This window comes from Drosophila willistoni (genome assembly GCF_018902025.1).
Source record: "Drosophila willistoni isolate 14030-0811.24 chromosome 2L unlocalized genomic scaffold, UCI_dwil_1.1 Seg196, whole genome shotgun sequence".
NCBI lineage: Eukaryota > Metazoa > Arthropoda > Insecta > Diptera > Drosophilidae > Drosophila > Drosophila willistoni.
The window spans coordinates 4,684,117-4,705,805 of record NW_025814048.1 but is presented as its reverse complement, the minus strand read 5'-3'; the positions used below and the strand labels follow the sequence as shown (position 1 = coordinate 4,705,805).

Below are 21,689 nucleotides of genomic sequence, written 5' to 3'. Positions count from 1 at the left end.
TCTGACGGATGCAAAGAAATACATATGGTTTGTTTTGTTTTTTGAGGGGGTATTTTGGCCTATCGCAAGACTGCCAAATTTACTGAAAGTGAATTTGATGAAATATACAAAGCAAACTAGGGAAATTTAAACTTTTTATATATGACAATCAAATAATAAATACAAAACACAATACCAAATACCAAACACAATATACAAAAGCAAATTGCTCCAACTAAAAGAAGGGGTCTTTCTTTTTGTATGCCGGCCCAAAAAAATATCACCCATACGCCAATACTCCAATACAGTGGGTTGGAAGTATAATAAAAAAAATTGTAAAAAAGATTGTTGGGATGCCAACAACACGCGGTGTTCCCAAGCGGTCCCCCATCTAAGTACTAACCGCGCCCGACGTTGCTTAATTTCGGTGATCGGACGAGAACCGATGTATTCAACGTAGTATGGTCGTTGGCGAGATACGCTAGTCTGATGCAGGGTTTTATAGGCATTAATTCCATCTCCATCCGCTGCTCCTTTGCCATTTGTATCTGACGGATGCAAAGAAACACATAAGGTTTGTTTTGTTTTTTGGGGGGGTATTTTGGCCTATCGCAAGACTGCCAAATTTACTGAAAGTGAATTTGATGAAATATACAAAGCAAACAAGGGAAATTTAAACTTTTTATATATGACAATCAAATAATAAATACAAAACACAATACCAAATACCAAACACAATATACAAAAGCAAATTGCTCCAACTAAAAGAAGGGGTCTTTCTTTTTGTATGCTGGCCCAAAAAAATATCACCCATACGCCAATACTCCAATACAGTGGGTTGGAAGTATAATAAAAAAAATTGTAAAAAAGATTGTTGGGATGCCAACAACACGCGGTGTTCCCAAGCGGTCCCCCATCTAAGTACTAACCGCGCCCGACGTTGCTTAATTTCGGTGATCGGACGAGAACCGATGTATTCAACGTAGTATGGTCGTTGGCGAGATACGCTAGTCTGATGCAGGGTTTTATAGGCATTAATTCCATCTCCATCCGCTGCTCCTTTGCCATTTGTATCTGACGGATGCAAAGAAATACATATGGTTTGTTTTGTTTTTTGAGGGGGTATTTTGGCCTATCGCAAGACTGCCAAATTTACTGAAAGTGAATTTGATGAAATATACAAAGCAAACAAGGGAAATTTAAACTTTTTATATATGACAATCAAATAATAAATACAAAACACAATACCAAATACCAAACACAATATACAAAAGCAAATTGCTCCAACTAAAAGAAGGGGTCTTTCTTTTTGTATGCCGGCCCAAAAAAATATCACCCATACGCCAATACTCCAATACAGTGGGTTGGAAGTATAATAAAAAAAATTGTAAAAAAGATTGTTGGGATGCCAACAACACGCGGTGTTCCCAAGCGGTCCCCCATCTAAGTACTAACCGCGCCCGACGTTGCTTAATTTCGGTGATCGGACGAGAACCGATGTATTCAACGTAGTATGGTCGTTGGCGAGATACGCTAGTCTGATGCAGGGTTTTATAGGCATTAATTCCATCTCCATCCGCTGCTCCTTTGCCATTTGTATCTGACGGATGCAAAGAAACACATAAGGTTTGTTTTGTTTTTTGGGGGGGTATTTTGGCCTATCGCAAGACTGCCAAATTTACTGAAAGTGAATTTGATGAAATATACAAAGCAAACTAGGGAAATTTAAACTTTTTATATATGACAATCAAATAAAAAATACAAAACACAATACCAAATACCAAACACAATAAACAAAGGCAAATTGCTCCAACTAAAAGGAGTCTTTCTTTTCGTATGCTGGCCCAAAAAAATATCACCCATACGCCAATACTCCAATACAGTGGGTTGGAAGTATAATAAAAAAAATTGTAAAAAAGATTGTTGGGATGCCAACAACACGCGGTGTTCCCAAGCGGTCCCCCATCTAAGTACTAACCGCGCCCGACGTTGCTTAATTTCGGTGATCGGACGAGAACCGATGTATTCAACGTAGTATGGTCGTTGGCGAGATACGCTAGTCTGATGCAGGGTTTTATAGGCATTAATTCCATCTCCATCCGCTGCTCCTTTGCCATTTGTATCTGACGGATGCAAAGAAATACATATGGTTTGTTTTGTTTTTTGAGGGGGTATTTTGGCCTATCGCAAGACTGCCAAATTTACTGAAAGTGAATTTGATGAAATATACAAAGCAAACTAGGGAAATTTAAACTTTTTATATATGACAATCAAATAAAAAATACAAAACACAATACCAAATACCAAACACAATATACAAAAGCAAATTGCTCCAACTAAAAGAAGGGGTCTTTCTTTTTGTATGCCGGCCCAAAAAAATATCACCCATACGGCAATACAGTGGGTTGGAAGTATAATAAAAAAAATTGTAAAAAAGATTGTTGGGATGCCAACAACACGCGGTGTTCCCAAGCGGTCCCCCATCTAAGTACTAAAACCGCGCCCGACGTTGCTTAATTTCGGTGATCGGACGAGAACCGATGTATTCAACGTAGTATGGTCGTTGGCGAGATACGCTAGTCTGATGCAGGGTTTTATAGGCATTAATTCCATCTCCATCCGCTGCTCCTTTGCCATTTGTATCTGACGGATGCAAAGAAATACATATGGTTTGTTTTGTTTTTTGAGGGGGTATTTTGGCCTATCGCAAGACTGCCAAATTTACTGAAAGTGAATTTGATGAAATATACAAAGCAAACTAGGGAAATTTAAACTTTTTATATATGACAATCAAATAAAAAATACAAAACACAATACCAAATACCAAACACAATATACAAAAGCAAATTGCTCCAACTAAAAGAAGGGGTCTTTCTTTTTGTATGCCGGCCCAAAAAAATATCACCCATACGGCAATACAGTGGGTTGGAAGTATAATAAAAAAAATTGTAAAAAAGATTGTTGGGATGCCAACAACACGCGGTGTTCCCAAGCGGTCCCCCATCTAAGTACTAAAACCGCGCCCGACGTTGCTTAATTTCGGTGATCGGACGAGAACCGATGTATTCAACGTAGTATGGTCGTTGGCGAGATACGCTAGTCTGATGCAGGGTTTTATAGGCATTAATTCCATCTCCATCCGCTGCTCCTTTGCCATTTGTATCTGACGGATGCAAAGAAACACATAAGGTTTGTTTTTTTTTTTGGGGGGGTATTTTGGCCTATCGCAAGACTGCCAAATTTACTGAAAGTGAATTTGATGAAATATACAAAGCAAACTAGGGAAATTTAAACTTTTTATATATGACAATCAAATAAAAAATACAAAACACAATACCAAATACCAAACACAATAAACAAAGGCAAATTGCTCCAACTAAAAGGAGTCTTTCTTTTCGTATGCTGGCCCAAAAAAATATTACCCATACGGCAATACAGTGGGTTGGAAGTATAATAAAAAAAATTGTAAAAAAGATTGTTGGGATGCCAACAACACGCGGTGTTCCCAAGCGGTCCCCCATCTAAGTACTAAAACCGCGCCCGACGTTGCTTAATTTCGGTGATCGGACGAGAACCGATGTATTCAACGTAGTATGGTCGTTGGCGAGATACGCTAGTCTGATGCAGGGTTTTATAGGCATTAATTCCATCTCCATCCGCTGCTCCTTTGCCATTTGTATCTGACGGATGCAAAGAAATACATATGGTTTGTTTTGTTTTTTGAGGGGGTATTTTGGCCTATCGCAAGACTGCCAAATTTACTGAAAGTGAATTTGATGAAATATACAAAGCAAACTAGGGAAATTTAAACTTTTTATATATGACAATCAAATAATAAATACAAAACACAATACCAAATACCAAACACAATATACAAAAGCAAATTGCTCCAACTAAAAGAAGGGGTCTTTCTTTTTGTATGCCGGCCCAAAAAAATATCACCCATACGCCAATACTCCAATACAGTGGGTTGGAAGTATAATAAAAAAAATTGTAAAAAAGATTGTTGGGATGCCAACAACACGCGGTGTTCCCAAGCGGTCCCCCATCTAAGTACTAACCGCGCCCGACGTTGCTTAATTTCGGTGATCGGACGAGAACCGATGTATTCAACGTAGTATGGTCGTTGGCGAGATACGCTAGTCTGATGCAGGGTTTTATAGGCATTAATTCCATCTCCATCCGCTGCTCCTTTGCCATTTGTATCTGACGGATGCAAAGAAACACATAAGGTTTGTTTTGTTTTTTGGGGGGGTATTTTGGCCTATCGCAAGACTGCCAAATTTACTGAAAGTGAATTTGATGAAATATACAAAGCAAACTAGGGAAATTTAAACTTTTTATATATGACAATCAAATAATAAATACAAAACACAATACCAAATACCAAACACAATAAACAAAGGCAAATTGCTCCAACTAAAAGGAGTCTTTCTTTTCGTATGCTGGCCCAAAAAAATATTACCCATACGGCAATACAGTGGGTTGGAAGTATAATAAAAAAAATTGTAAAAAAGATTGTTGGGATGCCAACAACACGCGGTGTTCCCAAGCGGTCCCCCATCTAAGTACTAACCGCGCCCGACGTTGCTTAATTTCGGTGATCGGACGAGAACCGATGTATTCAACGTAGTATGGTCGTTGGCGAGATACGCTAGTCTGATGCAGGGTTTTATAGGCATTAATTCCATCTCCATCCGCTGCTCCTTTGCCATTTGTATCTGACGGATGCAAAGAAATACATATGGTTTGTTTTGTTTTTTGAGGGGGTATTTTGGCCTATCGCAAGACTGCCAAATTTACTGAAAGTGAATTTGATGAAATATACAAAGCAAACTAGGGAAATTTAAACTTTTTATATATGACAATCAAATAATAAATACAAAACACAATACCAAATACCAAACACAATATACAAAAGCAAATTGCTCCAACTAAAAGAAGGGGTCTTTCTTTTTGTATGCCGGCCCAAAAAAATATCACCCATACGCCAATACTCCAATACAGTGGGTTGGAAGTATAATAAAAAAAATTGTAAAAAAGATTGTTGGGATGCCAACAACACGCGGTGTTCCCAAGCGGTCCCCCATCTAAGTACTAACCGCGCCCGACGTTGCTTAATTTCGGTGATCGGACGAGAACCGATGTATTCAACGTAGTATGGTCGTTGGCGAGATACGCTAGTCTGATGCAGGGTTTTATAGGCATTAATTCCATCTCCATCCGCTGCTCCTTTGCCATTTGTATCTGACGGATGCAAAGAAACACATAAGGTTTGTTTTGTTTTTTGGGGGGGTATTTTGGCCTATCGCAAGACTGCCAAATTTACTGAAAGTGAATTTGATGAAATATACAAAGCAAACTAGGGAAATTTAAACTTTTTATATATGACAATCAAATAAAAAATACAAAACACAATACCAAATACCAAACACAATAAACAAAGGCAAATTGCTCCAACTAAAAGGAGTCTTTCTTTTCGTATGCTGGCCCAAAAAAATATCACCCATACGCCAATACTCCAATACAGTGGGTTGGAAGTATAATAAAAAAAATTGTAAAAAAGATTGTTGGGATGCCAACAACACGCGGTGTTCCCAAGCGGTCCCCCATCTAAGTACTAACCGCGCCCGACGTTGCTTAATTTCGGTGATCGGACGAGAACCGATGTATTCAACGTAGTATGGTCGTTGGCGAGATACGCTAGTCTGATGCAGGGTTTTATAGGCATTAATTCCATCTCCATCCGCTGCTCCTTTGCCATTTGTATCTGACGGATGCAAAGAAACACATAAGGTTTGTTTTGTTTTTTGGGGGGGTATTTTGGCCTATCGCAAGACTGCCAAATTTACTGAAAGTGAATTTGATGAAATATACAAAGCAAACTAGGGAAATTTAAACTTTTTATATATGACAATCAAATAATAAATACAAAACACAATACCAAATACCAAACACAATATACAAAAGCAAATTGCTCCAACTAAAAGAAGGGGTCTTTCTTTTTGTATGCCGGCCCAAAAAAATATCACCCATACGCCAATACTCCAATACAGTGGGTTGGAAGTATAATAAAAAAAATTGTAAAAAAGATTGTTGGGATGCCAACAACACGCGGTGTTCCCAAGCGGTCCCCCATCTAAGTACTAACCGCGCCCGACGTTGCTTAATTTCGGTGATCGGACGAGAACCGATGTATTCAACGTAGTATGGTCGTTGGCGAGATACGCTAGTCTGATGCAGGGTTTTATAGGCATTAATTCCATCTCCATCCGCTGCTCCTTTGCCATTTGTATCTGACGGATGCAAAGAAATACATATGGTTTGTTTTGTTTTTTGAGGGGGTATTTTGGCCTATCGCAAGACTGCCAAATTTACTGAAAGTGAATTTGATGAAATATACAAAGCAAACTAGGGAAATTTAAACTTTTTATATATGACAATCAAATAATAAATACAAAACACAATACCAAATACCAAACACAATATACAAAAGCAAATTGCTCCAACTAAAAGAAGGGGTCTTTCTTTTTGTATGCCGGCCCAAAAAAATATCACCCATACGCCAATACTCCAATACAGTGGGTTGGAAGTATAATAAAAAAAATTGTAAAAAAGATTGTTGGGATGCCAACAACACGCGGTGTTCCCAAGCGGTCCCCCATCTAAGTACTAACCGCGCCCGACGTTGCTTAATTTCGGTGATCGGACGAGAACCGATGTATTCAACGTAGTATGGTCGTTGGCGAGATACGCTAGTCTGATGCAGGGTTTTATAGGCATTAATTCCATCTCCATCCGCTGCTCCTTTGCCATTTGTATCTGACGGATGCAAAGAAATACATATGGTTTGTTTTGTTTTTTGAGGGGGTATTTTGGCCTATCGCAAGACTGCCAAATTTACTGAAAGTGAATTTGATGAAATATACAAAGCAAACTAGGGAAATTTAAACTTTTTATATATGACAATCAAATAATAAATACAAAACACAATACCAAATACCAAACACAATATACAAAAGCAAATTGCTCCAACTAAAAGAAGGGGTCTTTCTTTTTGTATGCCGGCCCAAAAAAATATCACCCATACGCCAATACTCCAATACAGTGGGTTGGAAGTATAATAAAAAAAATTGTAAAAAAGATTGTTGGGATGCCAACAACACGCGGTGTTCCCAAGCGGTCCCCCATCTAAGTACTAACCGCGCCCGACGTTGCTTAATTTCGGTGATCGGACGAGAACCGATGTATTCAACGTAGTATGGTCGTTGGCGAGATACGCTAGTCTGATGCAGGGTTTTATAGGCATTAATTCCATCTCCATCCGCTGCTCCTTTGCCATTTGTATCTGACGGATGCAAAGAAACACATAAGGTTTGTTTTGTTTTTTGGGGGGGTATTTTGGCCTATCGCAAGACTGCCAAATTTACTGAAAGTGAATTTGATGAAATATACAAAGCAAACTAGGGAAATTTAAACTTTTTATATATGACAATCAAATAAAAAATACAAAACACAATACCAAATACCAAACACAATAAACAAAGGCAAATTGCTCCAACTAAAAGGAGTCTTTCTTTTCGTATGCTGGCCCAAAAAAATATCACCCATACGCCAATACTCCAATACAGTGGGTTGGAAGTATAATAAAAAAAATTGTAAAAAAGATTGTTGGGATGCCAACAACACGCGGTGTTCCCAAGCGGTCCCCCATCTAAGTACTAACCGCGCCCGACGTTGCTTAATTTCGGTGATCGGACGAGAACCGATGTATTCAACGTAGTATGGTCGTTGGCGAGATACGCTAGTCTGATGCAGGGTTTTATAGGCATTAATTCCATCTCCATCCGCTGCTCCTTTGCCATTTGTATCTGACGGATGCAAAGAAACACATAAGGTTTGTTTTGTTTTTTGGGGGGGTATTTTGGCCTATCGCAAGACTGCCAAATTTACTGAAAGTGAATTTGATGAAATATACAAAGCAAACTAGGGAAATTTAAACTTTTTATATATGACAATCAAATAAAAAATACAAAACACAATACCAAATATCAAACACAATAAACAAAGGCAAATTGCTCCAACTAAAAGGAGTCTTTCTTTTCGTATGCTGGCCCAAAAAAATATCACCCATACGCCAATACTCCAATACAGTGGGTTGGAAGTATAATAAAAAAAATTGTAAAAAAGATTGTTGGGATGCCAACAACACGCGGTGTTCCCAAGCGGTCCCCCATCTAAGTACTAACCGCGCCCGACGTTGCTTAATTTCGGTGATCGGACGAGAACCGATGTATTCAACGTAGTATGGTCGTTGGCGAGATACGCTAGTCTGATGCAGGGTTTTATAGGCATTAATTCCATCTCCATCCGCTGCTCCTTTGCCATTTGTATCTGACGGATGCAAAGAAACACATAAGGTTTGTTTTGTTTTTTGGGGGGGTATTTTGGCCTATCGCAAGACTGCCAAATTTACTGAAAGTGAATTTGATGAAATATACAAAGCAAACTAGGGAAATTTAAACTTTTTATATATGACAATCAAAAAAAAAATACAAAACACAATACCAAATACCAAACACAATATACAAAAGCAAATTGCTCCAACTAAAAGGAGTCTTTCTTTTCGTATGCTGGCCCAAAAAAATATCACCCATACGCCAATACTCCAATACAGTATAATAAAAAAAATTGGAAGTTGGTTGGAAGTATAATAAAAAAAATTGTAAAAAAGATTGTTGGGATGCCAACAACACGCGGTGTTCCCAAGCGGTCCCCCATCTAAGTACTAAAACCGCGCCCGACGTTGCTTAATTTCGGTGATCGGACGAGAACCGATGTATTCAACGTAGTATGGTCGTTGGCGAGATACGCTAGTCTGATGCAGGGTTTTATAGGCATTAATTCCATCTCCATCCGCTGCTCCTTTGCCATTTGTATCTGACGGATGCAAAGAAATACATATGGTTTGTTTTGTTTTTTGAGGGGGTATTTTGGCCTATCGCAAGACTGCCAAATTTACTGAAAGTGAATTTGATGAAATATACAAAGCAAACTAGGGAAATTTAAACTTTTTATATATGACAATCAAATAAAAAATACAAAACACAATACCAAATACCAAACACAATAAACAAAGGCAAATTGCTCCAACTAAAAGGAGTCTTTCTTTTCGTATGCTGGCCCAAAAAAATATTACCCATACGGCAATACAGTGGGTTGGAAGTATAATAAAAAAAATTGTAAAAAAGATTGTTGGGATGCCAACAACACGCGGTGTTCCCAAGCGGTCCCCCATCTAAGTACTAAAACCGCGCCCGACGTTGCTTAATTTCGGTGATCGGACGAGAACCGATGTATTCAACGTAGTATGGTCGTTGGCGAGATACGCTAGTCTGATGCAGGGTTTTATAGGCATTAATTCCATCTCCATCCGCTGCTCCTTTGCCATTTGTATCTGACGGATGCAAAGAAATACATATGGTTTGTTTTGTTTTTTGAGGGGGTATTTTGGCCTATCGCAAGACTGCCAAATTTACTGAAAGTGAATTTGATGAAATATACAAAGCAAACTAGGGAAATTTAAACTTTTTATATATGACAATCAAATAATAAATACAAAACACAATACCAAATACCAAACACAATATACAAAAGCAAATTGCTCCAACTAAAAGAAGGGGTCTTTCTTTTTGTATGCCGGCCCAAAAAAATATCACCCATACGCCAATACTCCAATACAGTGGGTTGGAAGTATAATAAAAAAAATTGTAAAAAAGATTGTTGGGATGCCAACAACACGCGGTGTTCCCAAGCGGTCCCCCATCTAAGTACTAACCGCGCCCGACGTTGCTTAATTTCGGTGATCGGACGAGAACCGATGTATTCAACGTAGTATGGTCGTTGGCGAGATACGCTAGTCTGATGCAGGGTTTTATAGGCATTAATTCCATCTCCATCCGCTGCTCCTTTGCCATTTGTATCTGACGGATGCAAAGAAACACATAAGGTTTGTTTTGTTTTTTGGGGGGGTATTTTGGCCTATCGCAAGACTGCCAAATTTACTGAAAGTGAATTTGATGAAATATACAAAGCAAACTAGGGAAATTTAAACTTTTTATATATGACAATCAAATAATAAATACAAAACACAATACCAAATACCAAACACAATAAACAAAGGCAAATTGCTCCAACTAAAAGGAGTCTTTCTTTTCGTATGCTGGCCCAAAAAAATATTACCCATACGGCAATACAGTGGGTTGGAAGTATAATAAAAAAAATTGTAAAAAAGATTGTTGGGATGCCAACAACACGCGGTGTTCCCAAGCGGTCCCCCATCTAAGTACTAACCGCGCCCGACGTTGCTTAATTTCGGTGATCGGACGAGAACCGATGTATTCAACGTAGTATGGTCGTTGGCGAGATACGCTAGTCTGATGCAGGGTTTTATAGGCATTAATTCCATCTCCATCCGCTGCTCCTTTGCCATTTGTATCTGACGGATGCAAAGAAATACATATGGTTTGTTTTGTTTTTTGAGGGGGTATTTTGGCCTATCGCAAGACTGCCAAATTTACTGAAAGTGAATTTGATGAAATATACAAAGCAAACTAGGGAAATTTAAACTTTTTATATATGACAATCAAATAATAAATACAAAACACAATACCAAATACCAAACACAATATACAAAAGCAAATTGCTCCAACTAAAAGAAGGGGTCTTTCTTTTTGTATGCCGGCCCAAAAAAATATCACCCATACGCCAATACTCCAATACAGTGGGTTGGAAGTATAATAAAAAAAATTGTAAAAAAGATTGTTGGGATGCCAACAACACGCGGTGTTCCCAAGCGGTCCCCCATCTAAGTACTAACCGCGCCCGACGTTGCTTAATTTCGGTGATCGGACGAGAACCGATGTATTCAACGTAGTATGGTCGTTGGCGAGATACGCTAGTCTGATGCAGGGTTTTATAGGCATTAATTCCATCTCCATCCGCTGCTCCTTTGCCATTTGTATCTGACGGATGCAAAGAAACACATAAGGTTTGTTTTGTTTTTTGGGGGGGTATTTTGGCCTATCGCAAGACTGCCAAATTTACTGAAAGTGAATTTGATGAAATATACAAAGCAAACTAGGGAAATTTAAACTTTTTATATATGACAATCAAATAAAAAATACAAAACACAATACCAAATACCAAACACAATAAACAAAGGCAAATTGCTCCAACTAAAAGGAGTCTTTCTTTTCGTATGCTGGCCCAAAAAAATATCACCCATACGCCAATACTCCAATACAGTGGGTTGGAAGTATAATAAAAAAAATTGTAAAAAAGATTGTTGGGATGCCAACAACACGCGGTGTTCCCAAGCGGTCCCCCATCTAAGTACTAACCGCGCCCGACGTTGCTTAATTTCGGTGATCGGACGAGAACCGATGTATTCAACGTAGTATGGTCGTTGGCGAGATACGCTAGTCTGATGCAGGGTTTTATAGGCATTAATTCCATCTCCATCCGCTGCTCCTTTGCCATTTGTATCTGACGGATGCAAAGAAACACATAAGGTTTGTTTTGTTTTTTGGGGGGGTATTTTGGCCTATCGCAAGACTGCCAAATTTACTGAAAGTGAATTTGATGAAATATACAAAGCAAACTAGGGAAATTTAAACTTTTTATATATGACAATCAAATAATAAATACAAAACACAATACCAAATACCAAACACAATATACAAAAGCAAATTGCTCCAACTAAAAGAAGGGGTCTTTCTTTTTGTATGCCGGCCCAAAAAAATATCACCCATACGCCAATACTCCAATACAGTGGGTTGGAAGTATAATAAAAAAAATTGTAAAAAAGATTGTTGGGATGCCAACAACACGCGGTGTTCCCAAGCGGTCCCCCATCTAAGTACTAACCGCGCCCGACGTTGCTTAATTTCGGTGATCGGACGAGAACCGATGTATTCAACGTAGTATGGTCGTTGGCGAGATACGCTAGTCTGATGCAGGGTTTTATAGGCATTAATTCCATCTCCATCCGCTGCTCCTTTGCCATTTGTATCTGACGGATGCAAAGAAATACATATGGTTTGTTTTGTTTTTTGAGGGGGTATTTTGGCCTATCGCAAGACTGCCAAATTTACTGAAAGTGAATTTGATGAAATATACAAAGCAAACTAGGGAAATTTAAACTTTTTATATATGACAATCAAATAATAAATACAAAACACAATACCAAATACCAAACACAATATACAAAAGCAAATTGCTCCAACTAAAAGAAGGGGTCTTTCTTTTTGTATGCCGGCCCAAAAAAATATCACCCATACGCCAATACTCCAATACAGTGGGTTGGAAGTATAATAAAAAAAATTGTAAAAAAGATTGTTGGGATGCCAACAACACGCGGTGTTCCCAAGCGGTCCCCCATCTAAGTACTAACCGCGCCCGACGTTGCTTAATTTCGGTGATCGGACGAGAACCGATGTATTCAACGTAGTATGGTCGTTGGCGAGATACGCTAGTCTGATGCAGGGTTTTATAGGCATTAATTCCATCTCCATCCGCTGCTCCTTTGCCATTTGTATCTGACGGATGCAAAGAAATACATATGGTTTGTTTTGTTTTTTGAGGGGGTATTTTGGCCTATCGCAAGACTGCCAAATTTACTGAAAGTGAATTTGATGAAATATACAAAGCAAACTAGGGAAATTTAAACTTTTTATATATGACAATCAAATAATAAATACAAAACACAATACCAAATACCAAACACAATATACAAAAGCAAATTGCTCCAACTAAAAGAAGGGGTCTTTCTTTTTGTATGCCGGCCCAAAAAAATATCACCCATACGCCAATACTCCAATACAGTGGGTTGGAAGTATAATAAAAAAAATTGTAAAAAAGATTGTTGGGATGCCAACAACACGCGGTGTTCCCAAGCGGTCCCCCATCTAAGTACTAACCGCGCCCGACGTTGCTTAATTTCGGTGATCGGACGAGAACCGATGTATTCAACGTAGTATGGTCGTTGGCGAGATACGCTAGTCTGATGCAGGGTTTTATAGGCATTAATTCCATCTCCATCCGCTGCTCCTTTGCCATTTGTATCTGACGGATGCAAAGAAACACATAAGGTTTGTTTTGTTTTTTGGGGGGGTATTTTGGCCTATCGCAAGACTGCCAAATTTACTGAAAGTGAATTTGATGAAATATACAAAGCAAACTAGGGAAATTTAAACTTTTTATATATGACAATCAAATAAAAAATACAAAACACAATACCAAATACCAAACACAATAAACAAAGGCAAATTGCTCCAACTAAAAGGAGTCTTTCTTTTCGTATGCTGGCCCAAAAAAATATCACCCATACGCCAATACTCCAATACAGTGGGTTGGAAGTATAATAAAAAAAATTGTAAAAAAGATTGTTGGGATGCCAACAACACGCGGTGTTCCCAAGCGGTCCCCCATCTAAGTACTAACCGCGCCCGACGTTGCTTAATTTCGGTGATCGGACGAGAACCGATGTATTCAACGTAGTATGGTCGTTGGCGAGATACGCTAGTCTGATGCAGGGTTTTATAGGCATTAATTCCATCTCCATCCGCTGCTCCTTTGCCATTTGTATCTGACGGATGCAAAGAAACACATAAGGTTTGTTTTGTTTTTTGGGGGGGTATTTTGGCCTATCGCAAGACTGCCAAATTTACTGAAAGTGAATTTGATGAAATATACAAAGCAAACTAGGGAAATTTAAACTTTTTATATATGACAATCAAATAAAAAATACAAAACACAATACCAAATATCAAACACAATAAACAAAGGCAAATTGCTCCAACTAAAAGGAGTCTTTCTTTTCGTATGCTGGCCCAAAAAAATATCACCCATACGCCAATACTCCAATACAGTGGGTTGGAAGTATAATAAAAAAAATTGTAAAAAAGATTGTTGGGATGCCAACAACACGCGGTGTTCCCAAGCGGTCCCCCATCTAAGTACTAACCGCGCCCGACGTTGCTTAATTTCGGTGATCGGACGAGAACCGATGTATTCAACGTAGTATGGTCGTTGGCGAGATACGCTAGTCTGATGCAGGGTTTTATAGGCATTAATTCCATCTCCATCCGCTGCTCCTTTGCCATTTGTATCTGACGGATGCAAAGAAACACATAAGGTTTGTTTTGTTTTTTGGGGGGGTATTTTGGCCTATCGCAAGACTGCCAAATTTACTGAAAGTGAATTTGATGAAATATACAAAGCAAACTAGGGAAATTTAAACTTTTTATATATGACAATCAAAAAAAAAATACAAAACACAATACCAAATACCAAACACAATATACAAAAGCAAATTGCTCCAACTAAAAGGAGTCTTTCTTTTCGTATGCTGGCCCAAAAAAATATCACCCATACGCCAATACTCCAATACAGTATAATAAAAAAAATTGGAAGTTGGTTGGAAGTATAATAAAAAAAATTGTAAAAAAGATTGTTGGGATGCCAACAACACGCGGTGTTCCCAAGCGGTCCCCCATCTAAGTACTAACCGCGCCCGACGTTGCTTAATTTCGGTGATCGGACGAGAACCGATGTATTCAACGTAGTATGGTCGTTGGCGAGATACGCTAGTCTGATGCAGGGTTTTATAGGCATTAATTCCATCTCCATCCGCTGCTCCTTTGCCATTTGTATCTGACGGATGCAAAGAAATACATATGGTTTGTTTTGTTTTTTGAGGGGGTATTTTGGCCTATCGCAAGACTGCCAAATTTACTGAAAGTGAATTTGATGAAATATACAAAGCAAACTAGGGAAATTTAAACTTTTTATATATGACAATCAAATAAAAAATACAAAACACAATACCAAATACCAAACACAATAAACAAAGGCAAATTGCTCCAACTAAAAGGAGTCTTTCTTTTCGTATGCTGGCCCAAAAAAATATTACCCATACGGCAATACAGTGGGTTGGAAGTATAATAAAAAAAATTGTAAAAAAGATTGTTGGGATGCCAACAACACGCGGTGTTCCCAAGCGGTCCCCCATCTAAGTACTAACCGCGCCCGACGTTGCTTAATTTCGGTGATCGGACGAGAACCGATGTATTCAACGTAGTATGGTCGTTGGCGAGATACGCTAGTCTGATGCAGGGTTTTATAGGCATTAATTCCATCTCCATCCGCTGCTCCTTTGCCATTTGTATCTGACGGATGCAAAGAAACACATAAGGTTTGTTTTGTTTTTTGGGGGGGTATTTTGGCCTATCGCAAGACTGCCAAATTTACTGAAAGTGAATTTGATGAAATATACAAAGCAAACTAGGGAAATTTAAACTTTTTATATATGACAATCAAATAAAAAATACAAAACACAATACCAAATATCAAACACAATAAACAAAGGCAAATTGCTCCAACTAAAAGGAGTCTTTCTTTTCGTATGCTGGCCCAAAAAAATATCACCCATACGCCAATACTCCAATACAGTGGGTTGGAAGTATAATAAAAAAAATTGTAAAAAAGATTGTTGGGATGCCAACAACACGCGGTGTTCCCAAGCGGTCCCCCATCTAAGTACTAACCGCGCCCGACGTTGCTTAATTTCGGTGATCGGACGAGAACCGATGTATTCAACGTAGTATGGTCGTTGGCGAGATACGCTAGTCTGATGCAGGGTTTTATAGGCATTAATTCCATCTCCATCCGCTGCTCCTTTGCCATTTGTATCTGACGGATGCAAAGAAACACATAAGGTTTGTTTTGTTTTTTGGGGGGGTATTTTGGCCTATCGCAAGACTGCCAAATTTACTGAAAGTGAATTTGATGAAATATACAAAGCAAACTAGGGAAATTTAAACTTTTTATATATGACAATCAAATAATAAATACAAAACACAATACCAAATACCAAACACAATATACAAAAGCAAATTGCTCCAACTAAAAGAAGGGGTCTTTCTTTTTGTATGCCGGCCCAAAAAAATATCACCCATACGCCAATACTCCAATACAGTGGGTTGGAAGTATAATAAAAAAAATTGTAAAAAAGATTGTTGGGATGCCAACAACACGCGGTGTTCCCAAGCGGTCCCCCATCTAAGTACTAACCGCGCCCGACGTTGCTTAATTTCGGTGATCGGACGAGAACCGATGTATTCAACGTAGTATGGTCGTTGGCGAGATACGCTAGTCTGATGCAGGGTTTTATAGGCATTAATTCCATCTCCATCCGCTGCTCCTTTGCCATTTGTATCTGACGGATGCAAAGAAATACATATGGTTTGTTTTGTTTTTTGAGGGGGTATTTTGGCCTATCGCAAGACTGCCAAATTTACTGAAAGTGAATTTGATGAAATATACAAAGCAAACTAGGGAAATTTAAACTTTTTATATATGACAATCAAATAATAAATACAAAACACAATACCAAATACCAAACACAATATACAAAAGCAAATTGCTCCAACTAAAAGAAGGGGTCTTTCTTTTTGTATGCCGGCCCAAAAAAATATCACCCATACGCCAATACTCCAATACAGTGGGTTGGAAGTATAATAAAAAAAATTGTAAAAAAGATTGTTGGGATGCCAACAACACGCGGTGTTCCCAAGCGGTCCCCCATCTAAGTACTAACCGCGCCCGACGTTGCTTAATTTCGGTGATCGGACGAGAACCGATGTATTCAACGTAGTATGGTCGTTGGCGAGATACGCTAGTCTGATGCAGGGTTTTATAGGCATTAATTCCATCTCCATCCGCTGCTCCTTTGCCATTTGTATCTGACGGATGCAAAGAAATACATATGGTTTGTTTTGTTTTTTGAGGGGGTATTTTGGCCTATCGCAAGACTGCCAAATTTACTGAAAGTGAATTTGATGAAATATACAAAGCAAACTAGGGAAATTTAAACTTTTTATATATGACAATCAAATAATAAATACAAAACACAATACCAAATACCAAACACAATATACAAAAGCAAATTGCTCCAACTAAAAGAAGGGGTCTTTCTTTTTGTATGCCGGCCCAAAAAAATATCACCCATACGCCAATACTCCAATACAGTGGGTTGGAAGTATAATAAAAAAAATTGTAAAAAAGATTGTTGGGATGCCAACAACACGCGGTGTTCCCAAGCGGTCCCCCATCTAAGTACTAACCGCGCCCGACGTTGCTTAATTTCGGTGATCGGACGAGAACCGATGTATTCAACGTAGTATGGTCGTTGGCGAGATACGCTAGTCTGATGCAGGGTTTTATAGGCATTAATTCCATCTCCATCCGCTGCTCCTTTGCCATTTGTATCTGACGGATGCAAAGAAACACATAAGGTTTGTTTTGTTTTTTGGGGGGGTATTTTGGCCTATCGCAAGACTGCCAAATTTACTGAAAGTGAATTTGATGAAATATACAAAGCAAACTAGGGAAATTTAAACTTTTTATATATGACAATCAAATAAAAAATACAAAACACAATACCAAATACCAAACACAATAAACAAAGGCAAATTGCTCCAACTAAAAGGAGTCTTTCTTTTCGTATGCTGGCCCAAAAAAATATCACCCATACGCCAATACTCCAATACAGTGGGTTGGAAGTATAATAAAAAAAATTGTAAAAAAGATTGTTGGGATGCCAACAACACGCGGTGTTCCCAAGCGGTCCCCCATCTAAGTACTAACCGCGCCCGACGTTGCTTAATTTCGGTGATCGGACGAGAACCGATGTATTCAACGTAGTATGGTCGTTGGCGAGATACGCTAGTCTGATGCAGGGTTTTATAGGCATTAATTCCATCTCCATCCGCTGCTCCTTTGCCATTTGTATCTGACGGATGCAAAGAAACACATAAGGTTTGTTTTGTTTTTTGGGGGGTATTTTGGCCTATCGCAAGACTGCCAAATTTACTGAAAGTGAATTTGATGAAATATACAAAGCAAACTAGGGAAATTTAAACTTTTTATATATGACAATCAAATAAAAAATACAAAACACAATACCAAATATCAAACACAATAAACAAAGGCAAATTGCTCCAACTAAAAGGAGTCTTTCTTTTCGTATGCTGGCCCAAAAAAATATCACCCATACGCCAATACTCCAATACAGTGGGTTGGAAGTATAATAAAAAAAATTGTAAAAAAGATTGTTGGGATGCCAACAACACGCGGTGTTCCCAAGCGGTCCCCCATCTAAGTACTAACCGCGCCCGACGTTGCTTAATTTCGGTGATCGGACGAGAACCGATGTATTCAACGTAGTATGGTCGTTGGCGAGATACGCTAGTCTGATGCAGGGTTTTATAGGCATTAATTCCATCTCCATCCGCTGCTCCTTTGCCATTTGTATCTGACGGATGCAAAGAAACACATAAGGTTTGTTTTGTTTTTTGGGGGGGTATTTTGGCCTATCGCAAGACTGCCAAATTTACTGAAAGTGAATTTGATGAAATATACAAAGCAAACTAGGGAAATTTAAACTTTTTATATATGACAATCAAAAAAAAAATACAAAACACAATACCAAATACCAAACACAATATACAAAAGCAAATTGCTCCAACTAAAAGGAGTCTTTCTTTTCGTATGCTGGCCCAAAAAAATATCACCCATACGCCAATACTCCAATACAGTATAATAAAAAAAATTGGAAGTTGGTTGGAAGTATAATAAAAAAAATTGTAAAAAAGATTGTTGGGATGCCAACAACACGCGGTGTTCCCAAGCGGTCCCCCATCTAAGTACTAACCGCGCCCGACGTTGCTTAATTTCGGTGATCGGACGAGAACCGATGTATTCAACGTAGTATGGTCGTTGGCGAGATACGCTAGTCTGATGCAGGGTTTTATAGGCATTAATTCCATCTCCATCCGCTGCTCCTTTGCCATTTGTATCTGACGGATGCAAAGAAATACATATGGTTTGTTTTGTTTTTTGAGGGGGTATTTTGGCCTATCGCAAGACTGCCAAATTTACTGAAAGTGAATTTGATGAAATATACAAAGCAAACTAGGGAAATTTAAACTTTTTATATATGACAATCAAATAAAAAATACAAAACACAATACCAAATACCAAACACAATAAACAAAGGCAAATTGCTCCAACTAAAAGGAGTCTTTCTTTTCGTATGCTGGCCCAAAAAAATATTACCCATACGGCAATACAGTGGGTTGGAAGTATAATAAAAAAAATTGTAAAAAAGATTGTTGGGATGCCAACAACACGCGGTGTTCCCAAGCGGTCCCCCATCTAAGTACTAACCGCGCCCGACGTTGCTTAATTTCGGTGATCGGACGAGAACCGATGTATTCAACGTAGTATGGTCGTTGGCGAGATACGCTAGTCTGATGCAGGGTTTTATAGGCATTAATTCCATCTCCATCCGCTGCTCCTTTGCCATTTGTATCTGACGGATGCAAAGAAACACATAAGGTTTGTTTTGTTTTTTGGGGGGGTATTTTGGCCTATCGCAAGACTGCCAAATTTACTGAAAGTGAATTTGATGAAATATACAAAGCAAACTAGGGAAATTTAAACTTTTTATATATGACAATCAAATAAAAAATACAAAACACAATACCAAATACCAAACACAATAAACAAAGGCAAATTGCTCCAACTAAAAGGAGTCTTTCTTTTCGTATGCTGGCCCAAAAAAATATCACCCATACGCCAATACTCCAATACAGTGGGTTGGAAGTATAATAAAAAAAATTGTAAAAAAGATTGTTGGGATGCCAACAACACGCGGTGTTCCCAAGCGGTCCCCCATCTAAGTACTAACCGCGCCCGACGTTGCTTAATTTCGGTGATCGGACGAGAACCGATGTATTCAACGTAGTATGGTCGTTGGCGAGATACGCTAGTCTGATGCAGGGTTTTATAGGCATTAATTCCATCTCCATCCGCTGCTCCTTTGCCATTTGTATCTGACGGATGCAAAGAAACACATAAGGTTTGTTTTGTTTTTTGGGGGGGTATTTTGGCCTATCGCAAGACTGCCAAATTTACTGAAAGTGAATTTGATGAAATATACAAAGCAAACTAGGGAAATTTAAACTTTTTATATATGACAATCAAATAAAAAATACAAAACACAATACCAAATACCAAACACAATAAACAAAGGCAAATTGCTCCAACTAAAAGGAGTCTTTCTTTTCGTATGCTGGCCCAAAAAAATATCACCCATACGCCAATACTCCAATACAGTGGGTTGGAAGTATAATAAAAAAAATTGTAAAAAAGATTGTTGGGATGCCAACAACACGCGGTGTTCCCAAGCGGTCCCCCATCTAAGTACTAACCGCGCCCGACGTTGCTTAATTTCGGTGATCGGACGAGAACCGATGTATTCAACGTAGTATGGTCGTTGGCGAGATACGCTAGTCTGATGCAGGGTTTTATAGGCATTAATTCCATCTCCATCCGCTGCTCCTTTGCCATTTGTATCTGACGGATGCAAAGAAATACATATGGTTTGTTTTGTTTTTTGAGGGGGTATTTTGGCCTATCGCAAGACTGCCAAATTTACTGAAAGTGAATTTGATGAAATATACAAAGCAAACTAGGGAAATTTAAACTTTTTATATATGACAATCAAATAAAAAATACAAAACACAATACCAAATACCAAACACAATAAACAAAGGCAAATTGCTCCAACTAAAAGGAGTCTTTCTTTTCGTATGCTGGCTCAAAAAAATATTACCCATACGGCAATACAGTGGGTTGGAAGTATAATAAAAAAAATTGTAAAAAAGATTGTTGGGATGCCAACAACACGCGGTGTTCCCAAGCGGTCCCCCATCTAAGTACTAACCGCGCCCGACGTTGCTTAATTTCGGTGATCGGACGAGAACCGATGTATTCAACGTAGTATGGTCGTTGGCGAGATACGCTAGTCTGATGCAGGGTTTTATAGGCATTAATTCCATCTCCATCCGCTGCTCCTTTGCCATTTGTATCTGACGGATGCAAAGAAACACATAAGGTTTGTTTTGTTTTTTGGGGGGGTATTTTGGCCTATCGCAAGACTGCCAAATTTACTGAAAGTGAATTTGATGAAATATACAAAGCAAACTAGGGAAATTTAAACTTTTTATATATGACAATCAAATAAAAAATACAAAACACAATACCAAATACCAAACACAATATACAAAAGCAAATTGCTCCAACTAAAAGAAGGGGTCTTTCTTTTTGTATGCCGGCCCAAAAAAATATCACCCATACGCCAATACTCCAATACAGTGGGTTGGAAGTATAATAAAAAAAATTTTAAAAAAGATTGTTGGGATGCCAACAACACGCGGTGTTCCCAAGCGGTCCCCCATCTAAGTACTAACCGCGCCCGACGTTGCTTAATTTCGGTGATCGGACGAGAACCGATGTATTCAACGTAGTATGGTCGTTGGCGAGATACGCTAGTCTGATGCAGGGTTTTGTTGAGCGAAAAGCTCTTGTAAAAGCTTTTTGTGGTTGCGTATGAACCAAGTGTCTAATAAATACAAAATAAATTTGGTTTAGTTATTTCTGGGAACGATGCAAAATAAATTCTGTTTAATTATGTATTTCTTTTTTGTTTACATTTGAATTTGGTCCCATTCATGAATGACAAATTTTATACATTTTTCTCAATTTTCGTTAGTTTAGTGTGCAAAAAACTGCTGCTTACTTTT

General features: G+C 38.5%; 36 non-coding genes and 5 pseudogenes across 36 annotated transcripts; all 41 read right to left on the bottom strand.

Annotated features, from left to right (window-relative positions):
• Positions 1-333: 333 nt before the first annotated feature.
• Positions 334-452, bottom strand: LOC124460108. Its single transcript, XR_006954054.1, has one exon. It is a non-coding gene; the product is annotated as a 5S ribosomal RNA (ribosomal RNA).
• A 407-nt stretch (positions 453-859) lies between these two features.
• LOC124460107 lies at positions 860-978 on the bottom strand. Its single transcript, XR_006954053.1, has one exon. It is a non-coding gene; the product is annotated as a 5S ribosomal RNA (ribosomal RNA).
• A 407-nt stretch (positions 979-1,385) lies between these two features.
• Positions 1,386-1,504, bottom strand: LOC124460105. The gene has a single exon (XR_006954051.1). It is a non-coding gene; the product is annotated as a 5S ribosomal RNA (ribosomal RNA).
• A 404-nt stretch (positions 1,505-1,908) lies between these two features.
• LOC124460104 lies at positions 1,909-2,027 on the bottom strand. The gene has a single exon (XR_006954050.1). It is a non-coding gene; the product is annotated as a 5S ribosomal RNA (ribosomal RNA).
• Positions 2,028-2,426: 399 nt separating this feature from the next.
• On the bottom strand, positions 2,427-2,547 carry LOC124460079 (annotated as a pseudogene).
• A 399-nt stretch (positions 2,548-2,946) lies between these two features.
• Positions 2,947-3,067, bottom strand: LOC124460078 (annotated as a pseudogene).
• A 396-nt stretch (positions 3,068-3,463) lies between these two features.
• LOC124460077 lies at positions 3,464-3,584 on the bottom strand (annotated as a pseudogene).
• A 407-nt stretch (positions 3,585-3,991) lies between these two features.
• Positions 3,992-4,110, bottom strand: LOC124460103. Its single transcript, XR_006954049.1, has one exon. It is a non-coding gene; the product is annotated as a 5S ribosomal RNA (ribosomal RNA).
• A 396-nt stretch (positions 4,111-4,506) lies between these two features.
• Positions 4,507-4,625, bottom strand: LOC124460102. The gene has a single exon (XR_006954048.1). It is a non-coding gene; the product is annotated as a 5S ribosomal RNA (ribosomal RNA).
• Positions 4,626-5,032: 407 nt separating this feature from the next.
• LOC124460101 lies at positions 5,033-5,151 on the bottom strand. The gene has a single exon (XR_006954047.1). It is a non-coding gene; the product is annotated as a 5S ribosomal RNA (ribosomal RNA).
• Positions 5,152-5,555: 404 nt separating this feature from the next.
• On the bottom strand, positions 5,556-5,674 carry LOC124460100. Its single transcript, XR_006954046.1, has one exon. It is a non-coding gene; the product is annotated as a 5S ribosomal RNA (ribosomal RNA).
• Positions 5,675-6,081: 407 nt separating this feature from the next.
• LOC124460099 lies at positions 6,082-6,200 on the bottom strand. Its single transcript, XR_006954045.1, has one exon. It is a non-coding gene; the product is annotated as a 5S ribosomal RNA (ribosomal RNA).
• A 407-nt stretch (positions 6,201-6,607) lies between these two features.
• Positions 6,608-6,726, bottom strand: LOC124460098. The gene has a single exon (XR_006954044.1). It is a non-coding gene; the product is annotated as a 5S ribosomal RNA (ribosomal RNA).
• A 407-nt stretch (positions 6,727-7,133) lies between these two features.
• LOC124460097 lies at positions 7,134-7,252 on the bottom strand. The gene has a single exon (XR_006954043.1). It is a non-coding gene; the product is annotated as a 5S ribosomal RNA (ribosomal RNA).
• Positions 7,253-7,656: 404 nt separating this feature from the next.
• LOC124460096 lies at positions 7,657-7,775 on the bottom strand. The gene has a single exon (XR_006954042.1). It is a non-coding gene; the product is annotated as a 5S ribosomal RNA (ribosomal RNA).
• A 404-nt stretch (positions 7,776-8,179) lies between these two features.
• On the bottom strand, positions 8,180-8,298 carry LOC124460094. The gene has a single exon (XR_006954040.1). It is a non-coding gene; the product is annotated as a 5S ribosomal RNA (ribosomal RNA).
• A 425-nt stretch (positions 8,299-8,723) lies between these two features.
• LOC124460076 lies at positions 8,724-8,844 on the bottom strand (annotated as a pseudogene).
• A 396-nt stretch (positions 8,845-9,240) lies between these two features.
• On the bottom strand, positions 9,241-9,361 carry LOC124460074 (annotated as a pseudogene).
• Positions 9,362-9,768: 407 nt separating this feature from the next.
• On the bottom strand, positions 9,769-9,887 carry LOC124460093. The gene has a single exon (XR_006954039.1). It is a non-coding gene; the product is annotated as a 5S ribosomal RNA (ribosomal RNA).
• A 396-nt stretch (positions 9,888-10,283) lies between these two features.
• LOC124460092 lies at positions 10,284-10,402 on the bottom strand. The gene has a single exon (XR_006954038.1). It is a non-coding gene; the product is annotated as a 5S ribosomal RNA (ribosomal RNA).
• A 407-nt stretch (positions 10,403-10,809) lies between these two features.
• LOC124460091 lies at positions 10,810-10,928 on the bottom strand. The gene has a single exon (XR_006954037.1). It is a non-coding gene; the product is annotated as a 5S ribosomal RNA (ribosomal RNA).
• A 404-nt stretch (positions 10,929-11,332) lies between these two features.
• Positions 11,333-11,451, bottom strand: LOC124460090. Its single transcript, XR_006954036.1, has one exon. It is a non-coding gene; the product is annotated as a 5S ribosomal RNA (ribosomal RNA).
• Positions 11,452-11,858: 407 nt separating this feature from the next.
• LOC124460089 lies at positions 11,859-11,977 on the bottom strand. The gene has a single exon (XR_006954035.1). It is a non-coding gene; the product is annotated as a 5S ribosomal RNA (ribosomal RNA).
• A 407-nt stretch (positions 11,978-12,384) lies between these two features.
• On the bottom strand, positions 12,385-12,503 carry LOC124460088. Its single transcript, XR_006954034.1, has one exon. It is a non-coding gene; the product is annotated as a 5S ribosomal RNA (ribosomal RNA).
• Positions 12,504-12,910: 407 nt separating this feature from the next.
• LOC124460087 lies at positions 12,911-13,029 on the bottom strand. Its single transcript, XR_006954033.1, has one exon. It is a non-coding gene; the product is annotated as a 5S ribosomal RNA (ribosomal RNA).
• Positions 13,030-13,433: 404 nt separating this feature from the next.
• On the bottom strand, positions 13,434-13,552 carry LOC124460086. The gene has a single exon (XR_006954032.1). It is a non-coding gene; the product is annotated as a 5S ribosomal RNA (ribosomal RNA).
• A 404-nt stretch (positions 13,553-13,956) lies between these two features.
• LOC124460085 lies at positions 13,957-14,075 on the bottom strand. Its single transcript, XR_006954031.1, has one exon. It is a non-coding gene; the product is annotated as a 5S ribosomal RNA (ribosomal RNA).
• A 425-nt stretch (positions 14,076-14,500) lies between these two features.
• LOC124460084 lies at positions 14,501-14,619 on the bottom strand. Its single transcript, XR_006954030.1, has one exon. It is a non-coding gene; the product is annotated as a 5S ribosomal RNA (ribosomal RNA).
• A 396-nt stretch (positions 14,620-15,015) lies between these two features.
• LOC124460083 lies at positions 15,016-15,134 on the bottom strand. Its single transcript, XR_006954029.1, has one exon. It is a non-coding gene; the product is annotated as a 5S ribosomal RNA (ribosomal RNA).
• A 404-nt stretch (positions 15,135-15,538) lies between these two features.
• On the bottom strand, positions 15,539-15,657 carry LOC124460082. Its single transcript, XR_006954028.1, has one exon. It is a non-coding gene; the product is annotated as a 5S ribosomal RNA (ribosomal RNA).
• A 407-nt stretch (positions 15,658-16,064) lies between these two features.
• On the bottom strand, positions 16,065-16,183 carry LOC124460081. Its single transcript, XR_006954027.1, has one exon. It is a non-coding gene; the product is annotated as a 5S ribosomal RNA (ribosomal RNA).
• A 407-nt stretch (positions 16,184-16,590) lies between these two features.
• LOC6653407 lies at positions 16,591-16,709 on the bottom strand. The gene has a single exon (XR_049991.1). It is a non-coding gene; the product is annotated as a 5S ribosomal RNA (ribosomal RNA).
• Positions 16,710-17,116: 407 nt separating this feature from the next.
• On the bottom strand, positions 17,117-17,235 carry LOC6653408. Its single transcript, XR_049992.1, has one exon. It is a non-coding gene; the product is annotated as a 5S ribosomal RNA (ribosomal RNA).
• A 404-nt stretch (positions 17,236-17,639) lies between these two features.
• Positions 17,640-17,758, bottom strand: LOC124460080. The gene has a single exon (XR_006954026.1). It is a non-coding gene; the product is annotated as a 5S ribosomal RNA (ribosomal RNA).
• A 403-nt stretch (positions 17,759-18,161) lies between these two features.
• Positions 18,162-18,280, bottom strand: LOC124460075. Its single transcript, XR_006954025.1, has one exon. It is a non-coding gene; the product is annotated as a 5S ribosomal RNA (ribosomal RNA).
• A 425-nt stretch (positions 18,281-18,705) lies between these two features.
• LOC124460070 lies at positions 18,706-18,824 on the bottom strand. Its single transcript, XR_006954022.1, has one exon. It is a non-coding gene; the product is annotated as a 5S ribosomal RNA (ribosomal RNA).
• A 396-nt stretch (positions 18,825-19,220) lies between these two features.
• On the bottom strand, positions 19,221-19,339 carry LOC124460059. The gene has a single exon (XR_006954011.1). It is a non-coding gene; the product is annotated as a 5S ribosomal RNA (ribosomal RNA).
• A 404-nt stretch (positions 19,340-19,743) lies between these two features.
• LOC124460117 lies at positions 19,744-19,862 on the bottom strand. Its single transcript, XR_006954063.1, has one exon. It is a non-coding gene; the product is annotated as a 5S ribosomal RNA (ribosomal RNA).
• A 404-nt stretch (positions 19,863-20,266) lies between these two features.
• On the bottom strand, positions 20,267-20,385 carry LOC124460106. The gene has a single exon (XR_006954052.1). It is a non-coding gene; the product is annotated as a 5S ribosomal RNA (ribosomal RNA).
• Positions 20,386-20,781: 396 nt separating this feature from the next.
• LOC124460095 lies at positions 20,782-20,900 on the bottom strand. The gene has a single exon (XR_006954041.1). It is a non-coding gene; the product is annotated as a 5S ribosomal RNA (ribosomal RNA).
• A 407-nt stretch (positions 20,901-21,307) lies between these two features.
• LOC6640644 lies at positions 21,308-21,426 on the bottom strand. The gene has a single exon (XR_049653.1). It is a non-coding gene; the product is annotated as a 5S ribosomal RNA (ribosomal RNA).
• Between the last annotated feature and the right edge of the window lie 263 nt (positions 21,427-21,689).